Source organism: Trichosurus vulpecula, chromosome 6 (genome assembly GCF_011100635.1).
Source record: "Trichosurus vulpecula isolate mTriVul1 chromosome 6, mTriVul1.pri, whole genome shotgun sequence".
Lineage (NCBI taxonomy): Eukaryota > Metazoa > Chordata > Mammalia > Diprotodontia > Phalangeridae > Trichosurus > Trichosurus vulpecula.
The window spans coordinates 124,993,939-125,017,763 of NC_050578.1; the positions used below are offsets into that span (position 1 = coordinate 124,993,939).

Genomic DNA, 23,825 nt, shown 5'->3' on the forward strand with positions numbered 1-23,825 from the left:
ATGTATGTAAGTATATCTAGCTAGCTACCTAATTAAATTAGACATTTAAAAATTATATTTCACTTCCACTAACATTTGAAACAAACTATGCTATTAGACTGGGGATATGTAGCATGGTTTATTAACTCTGTGCCTTTCCAAGGATTGTATCTTATGCCTGACATGTTCCTCCCCACCTTTGCCTCACAGAGTCTCTAGCTTTCTCCAGACCAAAACTCTGGTACCACATCCCACAATTGGCCTTTCCTGATGATCTTAATTTTTACTATTGCTTTATGCCTTCCAAAAAACTCTATGAATTTACTTCATATATATGTTCTTCATCTTCTTCCTGGAAGATGAATTTAAGTTTTTCTGGGGGAAAGAATTTTCTAATGTTTGTCTTTGTATTCACGTCATGGAGCACCATTATTTAAAACATGATTTTCTATAAATTACATAAAATAGGCACCTGTAGCTAATAAGCAGACTAGAATTTTGGAAAGTACTATATGATTTAACAAACACATCCAATCTCCTGGATTTGACCATTATTAAGAGAATCTTCATTACCCTTAGCTCAGAATTATATTTTCTTATTCTACTGGGATGAATAAATATCATATTTACTCATTGCAATAATTTTTTATTGATTTTTTAAATGAAAATCACTTTATTTCTTCAGATAAAGCCTTCATTTTAGCTCTAATCTGAATCACATCAGAATTTACTATGGAATCATCTATTCTGTCTTCTTTCTATGCATGGTTGGGATAAACTAATTAATTAGTTCCTTCCTTTATAAATGACATTAAATTTTCATACAATGTTATAGATGTAATATTCTCTGCCCTCATCTTTCTTAATTTTTCAAAAATCTTTATAAATGCTTTCTTAGTTGCAAACATTTTCTTTAATCCTTGAAAATCTATAACCAAACACACAACAAAGCATAGAGAAACTACTTTCATCACTTCCCTGGGTCAGACTAGATGTCTTCATTGGCAAGAAGGTGAATAAAAATGTTATCACAATATTCCATGTGAAAGATAATGTTGGTCTGAAATAACAATGTAGATTTGTGAGTAGAAAGAAAGTCAATGATGCAATAGATATTGCCTGTCATGCTACAGGGCAGCGAATTGACAGAGTAAAAGAGTGCCATGGCTTGAATCAAGAATAATCATTTTCTTGAGTTCAAATCTGGCCTCAGACACTAGCTGTACAATCCTGGGCAAGCCATTTAACCCTGTTTGCCTTAGTTTCTCATCTGTAAAATGAGCTAGAGAAGGAAATGGCAAACCACTCCAGTATCTTTGACAAGAAAACCTTATGGACAGCATTAAAATGATGAAATATATGACACTGAAGACAAGCCCCTCAGGTTGGAAGGTTCCTGTGTGCTACTGGGGAATACTAGAGAGAAACTACAAGTAGCTCCAGTATTAAAGAAATGGTTGGGCCAAAGGTGGAAGGAAGCTCCTCAGCAGATTGTCTGGGAACAAATGGAGAGTCTAATGCTGAAAAGAAGAATATTTCATAGAAGCCTGAAATGTAAAATCTATGAACCAGGGTAAGCTGGGTGTGGTCAAACAGGAAACGGAAAGATTACATATTGACATCTTGGTTGTCAGTAAACTCAAATGAATGTGAATGGGTGAATTTAATTCAGGTTATCTCTCTCTCTCTCTCTCTCTCTCTGTATATATATATATATATATATATATATATATATATATATGTATATATACTACCATGGGCAAGAGTAACAGAGAAATTTGGCCTTTGATTACAAAAAGAGGCAGAGCATAGACTAAAGGAGTTTTGTCAACGTAACTTACTGGTCATATGAAACTTTCTTTTACAAAAACACGCAGATCACTTTGTGTCCCAATGCTAAAGAAAGGCAATAATGAAGAATGTTCAGATTACTAAACAATCACACTTGTTTCACATGCTAGTGAGATTATGCTTAAGATTCGGTAAAATAGCCTTCAGCAATCTGAGAAACAAGAATTTCTGGTAGAGCAGTCTATTTTTTTAAGAGTCAAAAAAAACTAGAGACCAAATTGCCTACATCTGCTGAATTATGGAGAAGGCAAAGGAGTTTTAGAAATTAGTTCAACCTATTCACTTGAAAATCAAATATTAGAGCTGAAGCTTAAATACTTTGGCCACATAATGAGAAGATTGGACTTCTTGGAAAATACTATGATGTTGCGAAAGATTAAAGGTAAAAGGTAATTTGGCAGAGATGGTAGAGAAGGAGATAGATAGATAGTTACATGGAAGTAAATAAGTGATTTGAACAAGTCACACAGCTAGTAATTGTCTGAGACCAGATTTGAACTCAGGAAGATCAGTCTTCCTGACTCTAGGCCAGGCATTCTATTCACTGTACTACCTACCTGTCACATTGAATCTTGAGGCCACTTAATGCATATCGGAAAACTTTAATATGTATAAAAATGAGATTTTGGCAGAAGTATTTTGTATTTAATGCCACTGGTTTGAACTAAACACATGGCAAATGAATAAGGTTTAGGAAAGGGCAAAAAAAAAATCACTTTATTGCTGCTCTGTTATGAGGTGGCAGAGAAAAATGAAACATATAGATTGAAGATTATCAATTTTATCTCCTGTATTGAAAACTAATATAGTCCATATCAAAATATTTGCTTGCATTCAATTAGTGGAAATATTCATTCTTATTAAATAAATGTAATGTTCTAAACAGAGTATCAATTATTTAATGTGAAAAATGCTAGATTTGGAGTCAAATACTGGTTATGCCATTTACTTTTTCATTACTTTAGGAAATACATTTCATCCTTTGTGAGCCTCATTTCTCTCAATTTCAAACTGAGAGCATGGGACCAAAGGTCGCTTTTAGTTTTAAATCTACCATCCTGTGAGAATAAGAATATTTCCTACATTTAAAAAAAAGTCAGAAAGAAATGAACAGTTTTCAGAGGAAGAGTAATGATGAAACTAACTTGAAAACAGCTCTTACAAAAATAACATTTAAAAAATTACCATAAAATGTTTTTCCAGATACAAAGTTTTCATATACATTTCTTTAAATCCAGCATTCGATTCAATGAAACAATCGTTTCCTAATATTTGAAAAGCACTACTACATGCAAAGGGGATAGGTAGAGAGTTAAGGTAACAAGGTTGGGAACTTGGCCTGAACCTTTCAGGAAGACATAGATGCAAACAAGTGAAGATGAGGAGGGAGAATATTTTGGACATAAATGACAGTAGATGCAAAGGCAAAGAAATAGGGAATTGTGAGGAACTGAATCTGTGCTAATTTGCCTAGAAGGTTAAGTGTGTGGGGAGATAATATAATATTGAGGTGAGGTTTGATGGGTACCAGGGATTCCAAGGCAAATCGTAAATCAGGTGGGAAATCCAGTTCAAATATCAATATTTCTTCAGAATTTCTGAAGTGAGTTTTCAAATCAGGATGTTAGTACTGAATCAGCAAGTATGATACATGGTACATTGGAGGAACTACATTTTAATCAAACTCAGCCATCTTTGTAAAAATGAATGGATTGCACTAAATGATTTTTGAGATCCATGGTGGCTCTCATAATATGATCCTAAAAATTTGTGTCTCCAATAGTTAAACCTTATTTTGCGGTTTTTATCATTTCTTTGTGCTAATATATCTACATGGTCACAGGTGGGATCTTTCATATATCATCCTAAAAGTTGATGCTCTGAATCCTAGAAGTATTGTCCTAGAAAAAAAAAAGAAAGGAAAGAAGGAAGGAAGAAGGGAAGAAAGAAAGAAAGAAAGAAAGAAAGAAAGAAAGAAAGAAAGAAAGAAAGAAAGAAAGAAAGAAAGAAAGAAAAGAAAGAAGAAAGAAAGAAAGAAGAAAGAAAGAAAGAAAGAAAGAAAGAAAGAAAGAAAGAAAGAAAGAAAGAAAGAAATAAATAAAGATAAAGAAAGAAAGAAAGAAAGGAAGTAAGGAAGGAAGGAAGGAAGGAAGGAAGGAAGGAAGGAAGGAAGAAAATCAAGCAAGAAAGATCATTTTAGCATCTCCATGGAATTGCTTGAGCAGGAGCAGTAAATTTTAATGGTAAACAACTCAATTCAACAAGAATTTATTGACCACTTGCCTACCATGTGCATTGCTCTGTAATCTAATAATATTGGAATTGTACTTCACATTTCTCAAAGGGCTTTCATATGAACTTTATCATGGAACATACAGAAATTTTTTCTTAAAAAAGTAATTTTGAAAGTATAAAATAAAAGCTGAGCATTAGAATCTGGAAATTCCTTTTTATTAAAGAGTTTACCACAAAACTCCAATTGTTTCGTAATTTTGAGAGGATATCAATAACGTAAATGAAAGACATTAAAAATGGGACTACTGGGATGTAAGATGGCAGAGTAAGCAGTAAATTGCTATTCCTCTCCCATTCTCACCTCAGAACAACCATAAAATACCCCCCCACCCCGAACAAATCCTGGAATAGTTGAGTCAGTGGAAAGATGGGGGTAGAGCAGTCTTTTACCACAGGAAATTTGGAGGATGGGCAAGAAAGGTCATTTTCCCTCAGTAAATAGGGGAGTGCATTCCAGGGCAGGAAGTGTCCCAGCAAGTCAGCACCAAGCCCCACCTCAGCAAACCAATGGGAGTTCCCTAGCTCCAGGGTGGTGGAGCAGGCAAATGCCAACACCAGGACTCAACCATATACTTTACCATAGCTGGAGGAACCAGAGTACTCCAGCTCAGAAAACCACCATATGCTTGAGCATGGCTTGGCTGGCCAGTGTCCTCCAGGAACCAGACCTCCATTTGCTTCACTGAGGCCCTGGAGAAATGCAGAAAAACCTACCTGGCCTCATCACACACCAAAAACCGCCATTAAGACCCTAACTCAGTACCAGCTAGGATGAAGACAATGCCTCCAGCTGCTAGAATCATAGAACCCAGCACACAAAGCCAAAGACCAGACCACTGGTGCCTAGCACAAAAAACTTAGGACATTGCCTCTTGTGTTCCAGGAGGAGAGCTTGCTTTTAAAAGCCAGTAATTAGGCAAAAAAATATAAGCAAAAAGAAAAAAAATAAACATTGACCACAGAGAGTTACTATGGAGAGAGGGAAAATCAAAACCCAAACTCAGAGAAGTGGACACCATTATCATTATGCCTACATCTGAAACCTCAAAGAGGAATATGAATTGGTCTCTGTCCCAAAAAGCCTTCTTTGGACAGCTCAAGAAGGATTTTTAAAGTCAAATAAGAGAGGTAGAAGAAAAATTTGGAAAAAGAAATGAGAGGACATAAAAGAGAGCCAAGACCTTGGAAAAGGAAGGACAAACATCCCCTGAAGAAAACAACTCTTTAAAATGTAGAAGTGACCAAATGGAAAAGGAGGTACAAAAATTCACTAAAGAGAAGAACTCTTTAGAAAGTCAAGAAGAAAAGGAAGTACAACAGATAATTGAAGAAAATAATACCTTAAAAATTAAAATTGGGTAACCGGAAGCTAATGACTATGAAACATCCAGAACAATCAAACAAAATAAAAAGAATGAAAAAAAATGTAAAAGAAAAGAGAAATAGGGAAAAGGTACGAACAAAAAAAATACCTTGTTGAAAAAACAACTGATCCAGAAAATAGATCCAGGAGAGATAATTTAGGAATTATTGATCTACCTGAAAGGCATGTTAAAAAAGGGGTACCTGGACAGCATTTTCCAAGACCTCATGAAGAAAAACTTCCCTAAGGTCCTAGAACCAGAGGATAAAATAGGCATTGAAAGAATCCACCTATCACTTCCTGAAAGAGATAGCAAAATGAAAACCCTAAGGAATATTGCAGCCAAATTCCACAATTGCCAAGTCAAGGAGAAAATATTAAAAGCAGCCAGAAAAAACAATTTAAATATTGTGGAACCTCAGCCAGGATTACACAGGACCTAGCAGCTTCTACATTAAAGGATCACAGGGCTTGGGATATAATATTCTGGAAGGCAAAAGAGCTTGAATAACAACCAAGAATCAATTACTCAGCAAAACTTAGCATAATCTTTCAGGGAAAAGATGGATATTCAGTGAAATTGGGTACTTCCAAACATTGCTGATGAAAAAAAACAAAGCTGAACAGAAAATTCAATCTTCAAATACAAGACTCAAGGGAAGCATGAAAAAGAAAACAGAAAAAAAAATAATGTTATTCAATAAGATCCCACTGTTTACATCTCTCCATGGGAAGATACTTGCAATTCTTGAGAACAGCATCTTTACCATGGCATTTAGAAGGGATATACATAGACATATGGTGTGGGTATAAGTTGAATTTGATGTGATCATAAAACAAATAACAGAGGGGTGAAAAAAGGATTGTAGTGGGAAAAGATAACAGAGGTAAATTATGCCACATGAAGAGATGCAAAGGCCTATTACAGTAGAGGGAAAGAAGTGAGGGAGACAAGCATTGTTTGAACCTTGCACATCAGTTGGTGTTCAAGGAGGGAATACCATACACATTCAGTTGGGTATAGAAATCTATCTTACTCTATAGGGAAGTAGGAGGAGAAAAGGAAAAGGAAAGGGAGGGGAGCCAATAGAAAGGAAGGCAGATTGAAGGAGGTGGTGATCAGAAGCAAAGAACTGGTGAGGAGGGAAAATATAAAAGGAGAGAGAAAAGAATAAATGGGGAATTGGATGGAGAGAAAGACACAGCTAGTAATCATAACTGTGAATATGAATTGGATGAATTCTTCCCCCAAAAAGGAAAGCAGATTGCAGAGTGGAATAAAAACCATAATCCTACAATATGTTGTTTACAAGAAACACATTTGAAGCAGAGAGATCCACACAAAAGGTGGAGCAGAATATGTTATGCTTCAGCTGAAGTTAAAAGAAAAAAGCAGGGTTAACAATCCTGATATCAGACAAAACTAAATCAAAAATAGATCTAATTAAAAGAGATAAATAAGGAAACCATCCTGTTAAAAGGTATATTACACAATGAAGTCATATCAATACTAAATATATATGGACCAAACAGTATAGCATCCAAATGCTTAGAGGACAAGTTAGGCAGTTACAGGAAGAAATAGAGAACAAAACTCTACTGGTGGGGGACTTCAACCACTCCCTCTCAGAACTAGATAAACCTAACCACAAAATAAACAAGAAAGAAGTAACAGAGTTGAATAGAATTTTAGAAAAGTTAGATATGGTAGACCTCTGGAGAAAATTTATTGGGGATAGAAAGGTATATCCTTTGTCTCAGGACATGTCAACTACACAAAAATTGAACATTTACTGGGACATAAAAACCTCTCAACCCAGTGCAGAAATGTAGAAATATTAAATGTATCTTTTTTAGATCATAATGTCATAAAGGGCCATGGAAAGATAGACTAAAAATTAATTGGAAACTAAATAATCCAATCCTAAAGAATGAGTGGGTCAAAGAACAAATCACAGAAACAATCAGGGGAATAACAATAGTGAGACAACATACCGTATCTGATGGGATGCAACCAAAATAATTCTTGGGGGAAGTTTTATATCTCTAAATGCTGACACGAATACAATAGAGAAAGAGGGATATCAATGATTTGAGCATGCAACTAAAAAAGCTAGAAAAAGAAGAAATTTAAAATTTCCAATTAAGTACCCAATTAGAAATCCTGAAAATCAAAGGAGGGATGAAACAAAAATTGAAAGTAAGAAATCTATTGAACGAATAAATAAAACTAAGAGGTGCCTTTCTGAAAAATAAAATGATATAGATAAGCTTTTGCTTAATAAGATTTTAAAAAAATGTAAAAAGAAAACCAAATTACCAGTATCAAAAATAAAATGGATGAATTCACCATCAATGAAGAGGAAATTAAAATAATAATTAGTAGCTATTCTACCCAATGTTATGCCAACAAATCTGACAATCTAACTAAAATAGATAAATGTATACAAAAATATATAACTTTTTCCAAATTAATAGAAGAGGAAATAGAAAACTTAAATAACACTTCAGAAAAAGAAATTGAACAAGCCATCCATGAATTCCCTAAGAAAAAAGTCTTCAAGACCAGATGGTTTTACATGTGAATTCTACCAAACTTTTAAAGAATGATTAACTTAAATAGTGTACAAACTATTTAGGAAAAAAAATAGAAAAAAGTATAGAAACTATTAAGAATGAGTGAGTCCTACAAAATTCTTTTTGTGATACAAATATGATTCTAATACCTAAATTGAGAAGAGCTGTAACACAGAAAGAAATTTACAGACCAATTTCCCTAATTAATATAGATGCAAAAATTAAATAAAATATCAGCAAAGGTATTACAGAAACTTATCATGATAATAATACACTATGAACAGGTGGGATTTATGCAAGGAATATAGGGTTGGTTCAATATTAGGAAAACTATTAATTGATCACATCAATAACGAAATTAACAAAAATCATATGTCTATCTCAAAAGATGAAGAAAAAGCTTTTGACAAAAGTACAACACCCATTCCTGTAAAAAACACTAGAGAGCACAGGAATAAAAAGAGATATCCTTAAAATGGTTAGTAGCATCCATTTAAAACTATCTAGAGGCATTATCTGTAATGGGAATAAGCTAGTAGCTTTCCTAATAAGAATAAAGATGAAAAAAGGATAACTATTATCACTATGGTCATTCAATATCTTACTAAAAATGTTAGCTTTGTTAATAAGAGAAGAAAAAGAAATTGAAGAAATTAGAGTAGGTAATGAAGAAATAAAGCTATCACTCATCATAGATAATGTGTTGGTAAACTCAAAGAATCCTAGGCAATCAATTAAAAATGTACTTGAAATAATTAACGACTTTAACAAAGTTGCAGGATATAAAATAAACCCAAATAAATCATTGGCATTTCTATGTTAATAATGTAGCTCAGCCCCAAGAGATACAGAAATTTAAAATAACTGAAGACAATATAAAATATTTGGGAGTCTCCCTGAAAAGACAAATCCGGGAACTATATGAACACTATTCCAAAACACTCTTCAGATAAAGAAAGTCAGATTGAAATAATTGGAAAGCTATCAACTGCTCATGGGGAGGCCAATATAAAATAATGAAAATAACAACTCTACCTAAGCTAATTTACTTATTCAGTGCCGGACCAATTAGATTATGAAAAAATTATTTCATAAAGATAGAAAAAATAACAGATTCATCTGGAAGAACACAAGGTTCAGAACATGAAAGGAACGGATGAAAAGAAATGCAAGGGAAGATGTAATGGCAAGTAAAGTAGGATTTTTTGTTGTCTTTTGTTTTGGAGTACTTCTCAGCACTGAGTCAATCATGTTCCTTTGAGTCTTACATTTTTTTTCAATTGAGTCTTTGATTAAATTGGGACACTTTGATGACCTGCTTAAGTCACTGGAAAGGCCTAGGTAACATGGGTTTGAGTCACTTGGTTATGACACCCTCTGATCCAGAAGAAGTGTATATATACTCTGAGGTTAGTACTTTGCTTGGGGCTCACTCACTGGAAGAATGTCATGTGATTTGACCAGACAAGACTCTGGGTAGCTGTTGAAGCCCCCCATCTTTGAAAAACCCAGATTTTTGTGCTTCTCTCTGGTAACTATATATGTATTGCTATGGTCAGACAGAACCCTGTCTGTTGATCTGTTTATATTGTCTCTGTTTGTAATTTCTGATTATATTTGTTCTGAAGTTCAGGGTACTGACTCTTTCCCCTGAACTAAGTGAATGATATATGTATGTTTAATTCAAGTGAGACTGCAAACCCTTTTAAGTTGCTTTCCTTAAAAAAGCAGATCAAAGAACCTGTGCTTGTAGCCCTCCTGTGTGCTGGTGTTGTTGGTCTTACACAGCCACAGTAGCAGCAAATAGCATTGTTATTACAGAAGGTGGCAGAGCTGTATCACATCTAAAATTGTATTATAAAGCAGCAATCTTCAAAACTATTTGGTATTGACTAAGAACTAGAGATCAGTGGAAAAGATTAGGTGCATAAGACACAATAGTCAATGACTTTTGTAATCTACTGCTTGATAAACCCAAAGCCTCCCACTTCTGGGATAAGAACTCACTATTTGACAAAAACTGCTGGGAAAGCTGAAAAATAGTATGGCACAAAATAGGCAGACACCAACGTCTTGCACCATGTACCAAGATAGGTCAAAATGTTTTAGACATAATAGATGACACTATTTCGGAGGGCAAGGAATAGTTTACCAGTCAGAACTACTGAGAATGGAAAAAAATTATGACCAAAACAAGAGACAGAATGTTATGGAATGGAAAATGGATTATTTTGATTACATTAAATTGAAAAGTTTTAACATGAATGAAACCAATGCAACCAAGTTTAGAAAGGAACTAGGAAGCTGGGAAACAATTTTTACAGCCAGTGTCTCTGGTAAAGTCCTCATTTCTCAAATATTAGAGAACTGAGTCAAATTGATAAGAACACAAGTCATTCCCCAATTGATAAATGGTCAAAGGATATGAATACATAGTTTTCAGATGAAGAAACTAAAATTATCTATAGTCATGTGAAAAAATGCTCTAAATCACTATATATTACAGAAATGTGAATTAAAATTTTGAAGTACCACCTCACAACTATCTAGTTAGCTAACATGATAGAAAAGGAAAATTATTGGTTTTGGAGATGATGACAAATTGGAACACTAATGCATTGTTGGTGGAGTTGTGAACTGATCCAACCACTCTGGAGAGCAATTTGGAACAGTTGCTAGAGGGCTATAAAACTGTGCATACCCTTTTATCTGGTAAAAACCACTACTAAGTCTGTATCCCAAAGAGGTCATTAAAAAGGGAAATGGACCCACATTTACAAAAATATTTAATAGCATCTCTTTTTGTGGTAGCAAAGAATTGGAAAATGAGGGGATTCCCATCAACTGGGAAATGGCTAAACAGATTGTGGCAAAGGAATATAATGGAATACTTTCATTTTATAAGAAATGATGAGGATTTCTGAAAAACATGAAAAACCTTACATGAACTGATGCTAAGTGAAGTGAACAGAACCAGCAGCATATTGTACACAGTAACAGGAACATTGTGTGATGACCAAATTGGATAGACTTAGCTCTTCTCAGCAATGCAATGATCTAAGACAATTCCAAGGAACTCATCATGGAAAATGCTATCCACTTCCAGAGATTAATAACTATGGAGTCTCATTGTAGATCTTAGTATACTATTTTCTCTCTCTCTCTCTCTCTCTCTCTCTCTCTCTCTCTCTCTCTCTCTCTCTCTCAGTTTTTCCCCTTTTGTTCTGATTCTTTTTTCACAACTTGACTAATGTGGAGATATGTTTAATATGATTTTACATGTATAGACTATATTACATTGCATGATGTCTTGGGCAATGAGGAGCAGAGGGAGGGAGAAAAAAATTTGGAGCTCAAAATCTTGTAGGTAAATGTTGAAAACTATCATTGCATGTAACTGGAAATAAAAAATGCTGCCATGTAGGGGGGGGGGTGTAGAAAATAAAATGGAAAGAGAAAGCATATCCAGATTAAAATCAACAGCAACAGAGGATCCCTAAAGAATTTCTATACTTGAAATATCATGAATAAAACCTCAAAGTCTCTTCTTCAGGTGAATCAATGTTTTTGGGAACGAAATTGCAGAATGGCAGGATTTATTAAAAGGTGGAGAGGAGGTATAGGCTAGAGGGAAGTATATGATGTACCTTAATCAAATCCATGGATAGACAAAAAAAGAAAGAAATTATATCAAGTGTAGTCTCTCAACCAGAATAAGGAATACAGAAGAATAGCATACATGTCATTGACAAGGGAAGACCTCAGTCCAATGAGAACAATAGGTTTCATTTGAAAGCAGCCCCCATGGGGGATGGAGTATTTTCTGTAATAGTAGATGACAAAATTACAACTACAATAAGTTGACTCATATGTTTAATATTCCCTGTAAGTATTTTGTCTCCAAGCACATACATCTTGTTTCATGAGAATGGAAATCAGAATTCTTTGGGCCTGCTAAAACTGAGATGGCTGGGAGAACAAGGACATGACTAACCAGAAAGCAAACGATCTTGAGATAGATATGGCATTAGAACTGGACTTCATGATTGGTGGTAGAAGACAATTTCTTCTATATCTCAAGGTTTCTGTCCTGATCATTTTCCTCATGAAGTGATATTCCTGAGAGTGTGTAACAAGAAGAAAAAAAGGCTGAGTGAGCAAAGTCTATAAACTCAGTGACATAGAAATTGGTTAGAAGGAGGATATCAAATTTGATACTTTAGAAGATTTAAACCTATGTGGAACACAAAGCAGCTAAAGAAGGAATAAGCATGTACACGGAATAAAAATCAAAGAATAAAACTTCAGAATAGGTGGAAAGGGAAGAGAATTAGTAAAGTGAATAAGGTAAAGAAATTCCCCTTAGGAAAAAAAGTAAAGACAAATTAAAAAAAAAGTTTTTAAAAGATATTAGAAGAAAGTAGAGAAGAGGAAATTCTGAATTAATAACTTAGCTAGGAGTGGAATAAAAAGTGAAAAATTAGAAAACAAATAACTAAAAATAAAATAAATAAAAGAGGAAACCAATAAATTAAATAAAACTACAAAACAATAGGAAATCGTGACAAATGGGAGAGTATTGAGAAGCTGTGGTTATTGGGTTTCCTTAAAATGGATTAAGCAAACCGAAAATTGTCAGGGGAAAAGAAGTGGTTTAAAAGAAGGAAAATAAACAAATGCTAATTCAGAATAAAAACATTAGAGAGGCAATTGGAAGAAAATATTAACCTAACTCTAATAACTTTAAATATAAATTGATTAAATAATTCAATAAATGAACCTGTATTGAATATGAAAACAACATCCCTCACTTTCTTACTTAGAAGAAACACATATAATAATAACAATAAAAACCAAAATTTATTAGAGCCTCCTTATTCTTAATCAATATTTTTTTAAATATAATTTCATATAGGACTTATAGAAAAATAAATACTTAAAGGAATTTCAAGGTTTAGGTAAAGGGATTTTTTTATTACGGTATATGTTACATGGATATACCATAGTAGAAATCATGATGAATCTAGATTCAGAGGACCTAGGATTGAATCCTTCATATATAATTGACCTTGGAATATTGATTTCATTTATCTGGATCTCATCTCTAAAATGAAAGGATCCTTGACACATTTTACTGAGAAAATAGTTCCTTTTAGTTGTGAACATTTTCTTTTCCCTTTACTCAACTCTCTGAAGACGTAACCATTCTTCATGGCCAAGATCAACTTCATTTCATGTAATCTCCAAGATTTCCCATTGATTCCCTGAGATTGTCCCACAATGTCTCTAACCTAAATCTTCACTTTTCCCCTACTCATTGGTTCCTTTCCTACTGCCTCCAAATATCCCCTTCCTTCAGAAACCTTCACTAGAGTAATTATCCTATACACTTGTTCCTATTCACAGTCAAATCCTAGTGAAAAGCTTTCTGCTACACTAATTCTCTCCTCTTCCTCTCTTTTTGACTCACTTTTCAGTTTCATTAATCTTGCCACCTTCTTAATAAAATAAAACTATTATAAAAGCAACACTCTTACAAATTATATCCTTTGTCTTCATATCACCTACATTTTCAAATGTTCCCCTCCAATCTTAACCTCTCAAAGATCCATCCCTTATAATTGCAACAGAGAGCAAAGGGAGTCTTGTCCACAGAATGTGCGCAGGGGGCTATGCCTGATTCCAAGACAAAAGTTTTGTGAAAGGAGAGATATATTTCAAATCATCATATATTTTCAGAAGCAGGAACACAAAATCTTCAGCTTGGTACCACAAAGACCAACAACAACAACAACAAAACAGTTCAGCTAAGCTAATCCATGTAAGCTTTAATAGGCAGTTATCCACGTTCACATATATCCACCTCTACAAAGAAAAGGCGAGTCCCAATGATATCTAAATACTCAAATCTCTTGGCATTATCTCAGTTCTCATTCTTATTGACTTCAGCAGCAACTGAAACTATTGATCATTCTCTATTCTTGAAATATCTCTCTTTTTGTTTTTCTTGGTTCTCCTACTTCTATCAATATTTTCCTCAGTTTTATTTGCTTACTCAATATCCATATTATGTTCCCTACCTGTGGTTGAATTAAATTTTGTTGTTTATCTTGAATCTATCCCCTTCTCTTTACTCACATAGCAACTACCTTAGTTCGGGGCCTCATTATCTCTCACCAGCACTACTCAAGTAACTACCTAATCAGTATTCTTGCTTCAACTACCTCCAATGCAGCATCCACATAGGAGATTGTGATTTTCCTAAGCTTCAGACATGACAATGTCATTCCCCAAATCAATAAACTTCAGAAGCTCTTTATTGTCTTTAGGATAAAATATAAACTCCCCTGTTTGCTTATAAATCCCTTCACAACTTAACTCAAAACTACCTTTCCAAACTTGCTATACATTTATGTCTTCTTGCTGTTCTTTACTCATAATGTCCAGTCTCCCCCTTTATGTCTTCTTGCTGTTCTTTACTCATAATGTCCAGTCTCCCCCTTTTTTGCCTTAACACTGGCTATTTCCTATGACTGAAATGTACTCCCTTCTCATCTCTGCCATTATGCAAATCTTTTTTCTTCTTCAAAATTTTCTTCAAATGAAACATTAATTTTAGAACCTTTCATGTTCTCACCAGCTTCTAATGCCCTTCCAACAACAATTAACTTCTACTAATTTTGTATACATTGCATATACTTATCTGTATACATATTATATTCACTTGATAGTATATAAACTCCTTGAAGATATGACTGTTTTATTCATTTCTCTGTATTCTCAGTTCTTAGAACAGTGTCTAGGACCCAGTAATTATCCCTAGTAAATGATTGTTGACTTAGTGATTTCACAAGACGAGCTCTAAGTTCCCTGTCGTCTCAACATCTATGATTTTTTGATGATTTTTTCAGTGATAGCAAATTAGAAACCCAATTTGTTAATTCATGGTGGAGTTGTTATTTAAATCCATGGAAGCAGGGTCTACCCTATTAAAAATAACTTCTTTACCTTTTGAAATGCTCCAGTGCTTCAGGATGGGTGGAAGGTGACCCTATGCTCTCATAGTCTATGCACAGAAGTCATATCAGGATTTAAAAGCTTTAACAATGTACCTTGTGAGAAATTGCACTCTTTGTCTGAGGACTAAACCAGAAATCAAACTTTTAAATGATGAATTACTTGATCATTGATGAAGGAATTCTGGCTATAAGAAATGACAGAAGAAGCTGGAGACCAATAACACTGGGAAATTTACATTTGATAAAGGCCCTTGAATTCTAGTCAGATTGCTTTATATATTATCGTATATAATCAAAAGTATTCACTACAGGCTCCTTAGAAGAGAAAGGTGGAAAAGTATAGAAGGTTAAACAATAATGTAACAAAGAACTATGATGTAATGAAAACTGAAAAAAAACACAAGAAATACAAAGAAATGTGTGAAGCCATGAGTGAAATATTGCAGAGAGAGAGAAAAAAAAGTAGAACCCATCAACATCGGAAAACATGGTAAATGCTACCATAAGATACTTGTAGAACCTACCTCATAGAATTATTGTTAGAATGGATGTGGTCATGCTGGCTGGTGAAGCAACTGTGTTTTCTTGGAGTTAATTGTTAGGCCAAAATTAGCACAAGCAGAAGAGAATTGATCTATCGTTAGTTGTATCTCAGCTTCAGAGACTTCATTGAGCACACAATCATCTGCAAACAGAAAAGCATGCACCAACTCTCCCTCCACTTTGGTCTTGGCTTGTAGCATTTTCAAGTTGAAGTATTTGCCATCAAATGGAGAAGTTTTTAATGCTGTGGATAAATTCACTTATCTTGATAATATACTTTCCAGGGATGTATACATTGTTAATGAGATTGATGCATGCCTTGCAAGAACTAGCTCAGTGTTTGGGAGACTCTGAAGTAAAGTGTGGGAGAAAAGAGGAATTAGATGGACTACCAAACTGAAGGTCTGAAGAGATGTTGTGCTGATCTCATTGTTTTAGGGCCATGAAACCTGGACAGTGTACCAACACCATGCCAGGAAATTGAATTTCTTCATTTTAAATTATTAGGAAGATTCTGAAGATCACTTGGCAGGACAAGATACGAGACACTGAGGTCCGTTCTTGAACTAAACTACCAAGCATTCAAACTCTACTTCAGAGAGTACAACCTCTATAGCTGACCACATTCGTCAAATGCAAAATGCATGCTTGTCAAAAAGACTATTTTATGAAGAACTCACACAGAGCAAGTGTTCACTTGGTGGTCAGCAGAAGTGATACAAGGACACTCTCGAGGTCTCTCTCAAGAACTTTGGAAGTGATTGTGTGACCTGGAAGACAGTGGCACAGGATTGCTCAGCATGGTGTGCCCTCATCAGAAAAGATGTTGTGCTCTATGAGTAAAGCAAAATTGAAGTAGCTCAAAAGAAACACAAGAGGCACAAATTTAGAGAATCCACCCCAAATGTTCACGTAGGCTATTTGTACCCAACCTGTGGTAGAACATTCTGAGGCCATAATGATCTGATCAACCATAGCCAGATACACTAGAACTTGACTCTAGCATAGTGATATCATTTTAGTCTTCATCAAGAATGAAGGACAACAACCATAACATTGTGAGAATGAAAGAAAATATCATTTATATTAAAACTTCTCATAATTATGTAGCATAAACTTGTTCCCATTCTAAAATGTGGTATCTTGGAAAAGAGATGAGGCTGACATGTTGGCCTCTTGAAGTCTCCCAGTGATGTTTACTTTATGTCTGTCAACACTGTTTTGTTTGAATCAAGTCAATAAATGACTAATCTAAGCAAATAGTAGTTTTGACTGACTTTGTTGGACCTAAACTGACTAATGACCTGATTTAGTCATAGAGTCGTAGCTGCAGCAGTTGAAGGATTGTGAAATCCAGTCATTTCACAATTCACTCTTTCTCTCCCATTCAAATATTCTCAAATTAACATACCATGTCCCCATCATAATAAAGACTTACTTTTACCCTTTTTTCTCCACTGCGCCAGGCAATACTATTTCATTTCCTAAACTGGTGCAGGCCACTGCCTCACTGTATGGCTGAATTATTTATTCTTTTTTTTCCTGAAATTGGGAATACACATTCCCCTATGGGTTACAGTTGCCTTGTGGATTATTGTTTTTGTGGTTAAGTGTTAGTGGTGGTGGTGATGGTTATCGTGGTTTCAATTTTTAATTTAAGTAGTTTTACTAGAAACTTTGATACTATTTTTCTATGTATTTTAAAAAAATATTTTAGAATATCCTGTCTTCAAAAATTACCAGAATGCTTTTTTTCTGTCAGAAATATTTTAATTTTTTTAAGTATAAACTTTATTGGATGCTTTAGCATTTACATTGGTTATGTGAGAAGCCATACGCTTTGCTCCTGTTCTGTCCAGGAGGGACAGCAAGGGTTGGTCTGCTGAAAGAAGTAGCCAAAATGAAACTCTTCCTCAGAGTCTAGGGTAGAACACAGGCTCTTTTCCTCCCAGGGCTATTTGTCCCCCTGCTTTTGGTGTGGTGGACACAGTGTAGCAGTTTTATTCTTTTTCTCTCTCCCCTACTTCCACCCCAACAAATTACATTGTTCTGAGTAAAGCATCTCATTGACTGAGTGATCAACACAAACCTCATTGAGCTGCATAGTAGGGGCACTCCTTTCCCATCATGAACTAGGAGCTCTCCATCCTGGGATTCTGTGGCCGGCAAAGAGCCAGCCTTGTCCAATTCATTGAAAATCTGCATGTGGTATTCGAAGGCCCTGTTAGCCTCCTCCACAATTTTCTCCTTGGTCTTCAGATCCAGGTCCAGGGCATGCATCCTGCCCAAATAAAACTGCTTGAACCGCTGGGGATTGTCTACATTCTCAAACATATAAAACTGGGTCCCTTCTCCTGTGCTTGGTAGCTTCAATACCTGGCCCCCAGAAAGGTCCCTCATGTACACTGTGTAAGCATGGGCCACAAAGAGCTCTGACTTGTGCTGCCCCATGTAATGGATCCGGTCTACATAGGACTGGGTAGCCTCTGAGCACTTCACTTTCTCCCTCCACTACTCACCTTGGTCTGGGCCTCCTTGCAGTGTAGCTCCGTGGGAAAATACAAGGGAGCAAAGACTGGGTGGTCCTTGTTGCAGTCCATCTCCTCTTCCAGAGCTGAGTATGTGAAATAAAGTGCAATGGTAGTTAGCTTAAAGAGATCCTTCTTGATATGGCCTTTCAAGAAGTCTTTGACGAACTGGGTGTTCTCTGCATGGTCATGAGACTCCTCAGTCCCTTTCTTTAGAAGCTCAGAAAGGTCCATTAGTTTTGTGTGGTTTTCCCATTCAGGTCCTCCATAGCTTTTTTTTTTTCGGATTCATCCACTCCATCTGATGGTGTCTCCAATTCAGATGACATTTTGGCTTAGTGCAGGCTTTTTAAGCTTTCTTTTACGCCTTGGTTAGTTCTGCTCTCTCCACTGGCGTTGCTGCCTTGACTGAGCTGCCGCAGAAATATTTTAATTCTGAGCACTTCCTTTAGCTTTGTCTTCTATGGTCTCAAGAATTTAAGTTAAAAAAATACTATGAATATAGTGATGAGATAATTGACAGTGTACTCTAAAATGTATATGCAGATGACACATAAAGATATCTTTAAAATATCATTCAGCTAGAGTACTTGCCTCTTTGTCTGGTGTCTTAACACATATCATAAAACATGCTTATTTTTTTTCTTTATTTCCTGTTTATCCATTATACATTCATTTGCTTATAAATTACAACATTGACTATAGGTTCAAGCTGCAACTTCATATCTTCCCAAAAAAGAACAATAGATCGATCCCTGCTTATAAAAAAGAATGGATACATCAATGCCCTACAATGACATTACTTTACCCAATCACTGTACATAATATTACACTGAAATGTGTTGTTGCATTGTGCTATCTCTCTAGCTGTCACTTTTTTTGGCTTTCTTTTTCTTATCACTTCATCCAAATTGGATCATTGAATTTCTCCAATGTTCTATAATTGTCCTTTAGTATTCACCCTAGGTGATCTCATCCACAATCTCCTTTACTGCAGGACTTCAAGTATAATATTTATGTAGGAAACTTCCAGTTGTGTATTTTCAGAGAACTGCTTTTTCAGGTTCATATTTACAAGTATATGTTACGTATTTATTCCTCATTTTTTGCTATTGATGAAAACCCACCATTTCTTTTTTTTCAAGTTTAAAAATTAGATTTTTTCCTGAATCATCTTCTTTAATTTATTTTTAGTTATCCACAAGATTACAAGATTTTGAGTTAAAAATTTTCTCCCCATCTCTACTCTCCCCCCACCCCAAGATGGCATTTTTCTGATTGCTTCTTTTCCCTGTCTGCCCTCCTTTCTATCACCCCACTCCCTCACTCCCTTATCCCCTTCCCCCTTATGTTCTATTAGGGCAAGATAGGTTTCTATACCCCATTGCCTGTATATCTCATTTCCCAGTTGCATGTAAAAATAATTTTTTTAACATTTGTTTTTAGAACTTTAAGTTCCAAATTCTCTTCCTTCTTCCCTTCCTACCAACCCTCCTTGAGAAGGAAAGCAAGTAAACATAGGTTATACATGTATTGTTACGCAAAACACTTTCATAATAGTCATGTTGTGAAAGACTAACTATATTTGCCTCCATCTTATTCTGTTCCCATTTATGCAATTTTCTCCTTTGACCCTGTCGTTTTCAAAAGTGTTTGCTTTTGACTACCTCCTCCCTCCATCTGCTCTCTCTTCTATTATGTTCCCCCCTCTTATCTCCTTCCTCCCCACTTTCTTGTAGGGTAAGACCCAATTGAATGTGTATGTTATTCCCTCCTTAAACCAAATCCATTGAGAGCAAGATTCACTCATTGGCTTTCATCAATACTTCTTCCCTTCCATTATAACAGCTTGTTCCTGCCATTTTTATGCGACATGATTTACCCCATTCTGTGTCTCCCTTTCTCCTTCTCCCAATTTATTCCTCTTTCAACCCTTAATTTAATTTTATTTTTCAGAAATCATTCCTTTGTACTCAACTCACAGTGTACCTTCTGTCTATATATATGTGTATTCCCTTCAACTACCCTAATACTGAAAAAGGTCTCATGAGTTACAAATATCATCTTTCCATGTAGGAATGTAAACAAAACAGTTCAACTTTAGTTAGTCCCTTATGATTTCTCTTTCCTGTTTACTTTTTCATGCTTCTTTTGATTCTTGTATTTGTGAGTCAAATTTTCTATTCAGTTCTGGTCTTTTCACTGAAAAAAGCTTGAAAGTCCTCTATTTCATTGAAAATCCATGTTTGACCCTGAAGTATTATACTCAGTTTTGCTGGGGAGGGGATTCTTGCTTTTAATCCTAACTCCTTTAACCTCTGGAATATCATATTCCTAGCCCTTCAATCCCTTAATGTAGAAGCTGCTAGTTCTTGTGGTATCCTGATTGTCTTTCCACAATACTTGAATTGTTTCTCTCTGGCTGCTTGCAATATTTTCTCCTTGACCTGGGAACTCTGGAATTTGGCCGCAATATTCCTAGGAGCTTGCTTTTTGGGATCTTTTTCAAGAGGGGATCAGTGGATTCTTTCAATTTCTATTTTACGATATGGTTCTATGTAACAACAATGTGACTTACAGCTGCTGTGGCTGTGCAAGGCCAATAACATCAGCACAGAGGAAGGCTGCTAGCACAGGTTCTTTTATCTGCTTTTCTAAAGAAAGCAACTTTAAGGGGTTACAATCTTACTTTAATCAAACATACATATATCATTCACTTAGTTCAGGGTGAAAAGCCAGCACCTGAATTTCAGAGCAAACACAAACAGAGACAATATAAACAGAGCAAACACACACAGTTATCAACACACAGGCCTCTAGCTGTCTGACCAAAGAATTACATAGTTACCAGAGAGAGAGAGAGAGGCACCAACATCTGAGTTTTCAAAGCCAGGGGCCTCCAGTGGCTACCCAGAGTCTCCTCTGGGCAAATCACCCATAACTTTTCCAGTGAGTGAGACACCCAAGGCAAAATGCTGACCTCTGATTATATATACCCTTCTCAGGGCCCAAAGGCTTCACAACTAATTGGCAAAGGGGTGTGGGCTTGGGGCTTCTCACCTAGCAAGACTGAATCAAAGGCACTTCATTAGTTTTCTAAAAAAGATATCAGTAAAACAAAATGTTCCACTTTAATTACCATTACATTCTAAGAATATCAGGGAAGTTTTCCTTGATAACTTCTTGAAATATGATGTCTAGGCTCTTTTTTTGATCATGGTTTCAGGTAGTCCAATAATTCTTAAATTATCTCTCCCGGATCTGTTCTCCAGGTCAGTAGTTTTTCCAATGACATGTTTCACATTTTCTTCCATTTTTTCGTTCCTTTGGTTCTGTTTGATAATTTCTTGATTTCTCATCATGTCACTAGCTTCCACTTGCTTCATCCTAATTTTAAGGCATTATTTTCTTCAATGATCTTTTGGACCTACTTTTCCATTTGGCTAATTCTGCCTTTTAAAGCATTCTTTTCCTCATTGGCTCTTTTGGAGCTCTTTTGCCATTTGGGTTAGTCTATTTTTAAGGTGTTATTTTCTTCAGTATTTTAGGGGGTCTCCTTCAGCAAGCTGTGGACTCATTTTTCTATGATTTTCTTGCATCACTCTCATTTCTGGTCCCATTTTTCCCTCTAGTTCTCTTACTTGATTTTCCAAATCCTTTTTGAGCTCTTCTATGGCCTGAAACCAATTCATATTTTTCGTGGAGGCTTTTGATGTAGGCTCTTTGACTTTCTTGACTTCTTCTGCCTGTATGTTTTAATCTTTTTTGTCACCCAAGTAAGATACTACAATCTGAGTTTTTTTAATCTGTCTGCTCATTTTCCCAGCCAATTTCCTGATTTTTCAGTTTTTTGTCAGGGTATGACTGCTTTCAAAATGAAGAGTACTCTGTCCCAAGCTTCAGTGGTTTTGTGCTGCTGTTTTTAGAGCTACTTCAATTCTAAGGTGGTATGATACTCCTCTCCTGGCCTGTGCTCTGGTCTGTGAGTGCAAGCACTCCTTCTTGCCATCTAACTACCAGGAGGACTCTCTCTCTCCACAGCCACTACAACCTCTGGCACACCAGCACTCCTCCTCCCCCAAGGACTGCAACCAGGACTGTGACCCAGAGATCCCTGCATTCCTGCTCTGATCAGCCACTTAATTCCCAACACTGTCTATGGGCTTGGAGTTCCTGAAGCAGTCACCACCACTGATGTTACTGCTGCTGCAGCCATGTCTGCTGCCCTGGGCCTTGGGTAGGACCACGTTCTTCTCTCGCTCAGGTCCAACTCTTTTCCCACTGAACTACTATGATGTTTTTGTTGTTTGTGGGTTGAGAAGTCTGGATACCATCACAGCTGCCAGGGATTCAATACCCTGAGGCCTGCTCCAGTCTGGTCTCTCCTGGCATGGCCCATGCTGGGCTTCACTCCATTCCCAGAACTGTGTGGTAGACCCTTCCCAGTGACCATTCAGGCCATCTTGGGCTGGAGACTTGTTTCACTCTATCATTTCATGGATTCTGTAGCTCTACAATTTGTTTAGAGTCATTTTTACAGGTACATGTTTGGGGGAGAGCTTAAGTGAGTCCCTGTTTTCATGCCACCATCTTAGCAGCCGAATTCTCAAAAAGGTTAAGTGAGATATAGGTTCATGACCAAACAAGAGACAGAAATTATGAAATGCAAAATAGATAATTTTGATTATATTATATTAAAAACCCTTTGCATAAATAAAACCAATGCAACTTAGATTATAAGGAAAGAAGAAAGGTAGGAAACAGTCTTTAAAGCAATTGTCTCTGATAATGGCTTCATTTCTCAAATACATAGAAAACTGAGTCAAATTTAAAAGAAGGCAAACTATTCCCCAACTGATAAATGATCAAAAGATATGAACAAGCAGTTTTCAGCTGCAGAAATAAAAGATATCTATAGGCCTATGAACAAGTGCTCTAAATCACTTTTGATTAGAGAAATGCAAATTAAAACAACCCTGAGAAAGCACCTCACACCTATCAGATTGGCTAATACGACAAAAAAAATTGATAAATGTTGGAGAGAATGTTGGAAAATTGGGACACTAATGTACTATAGGCAGAGTTGTGAACTGATCCAACTATTCTAGAGAGTAATTTGGAACTAGGCCCAAAAGACAACCAAACTGTGCATACCCTTTGATCCAGCAATACCACTAATAGATCTATGTCCAAAAGAGATCATAAAAAAGGGTAAATTTTATAGCTGCCCTTTTCATGGTGGCAAAATATTGGAAATTGAAGGGATTTCCATCAATTGAGGAATGGCTGAACAAGTTGTGGAATATGAATGTAATGGAATACTATTGTGCAATAAGAAATGTGTACCAAAAAGATTTCAGGAAAAACAAAACTTGGAAAGATTTGTACAAACGTTAAGAAAAAGTGAAATGAGCAGAACCAAGAAAATAGCAACATTTGTGATGATCACCTATGAATGACTTAGCTCTTTTCAGCAACTCAGTGATCCAAGACAAGTACAAAGGACTCATGAAGGAAAACACCTTCCACATCCAGATAAAGAACAGATGGACTCTGAATGGAGATTGAAGCATACTTTTTTCAGTTACTTTATTCATTTTTTATGTTCTTTTTTATTTTTATCTTTTTCTTCTTTCACAACTGTGACTAATATGGAATTTTTTTTTACAT

At 35.7% G+C, this 23,825-nt stretch overlaps 1 pseudogene; it reads right to left on the reverse strand.

The window, feature by feature from the left end:
* Positions 1-9,845: 9,845 nt before the first annotated feature.
* LOC118854742 lies at positions 9,846-18,492 on the reverse strand (annotated as a pseudogene).
* Between the last annotated feature and the right edge of the window lie 5,333 nt (positions 18,493-23,825).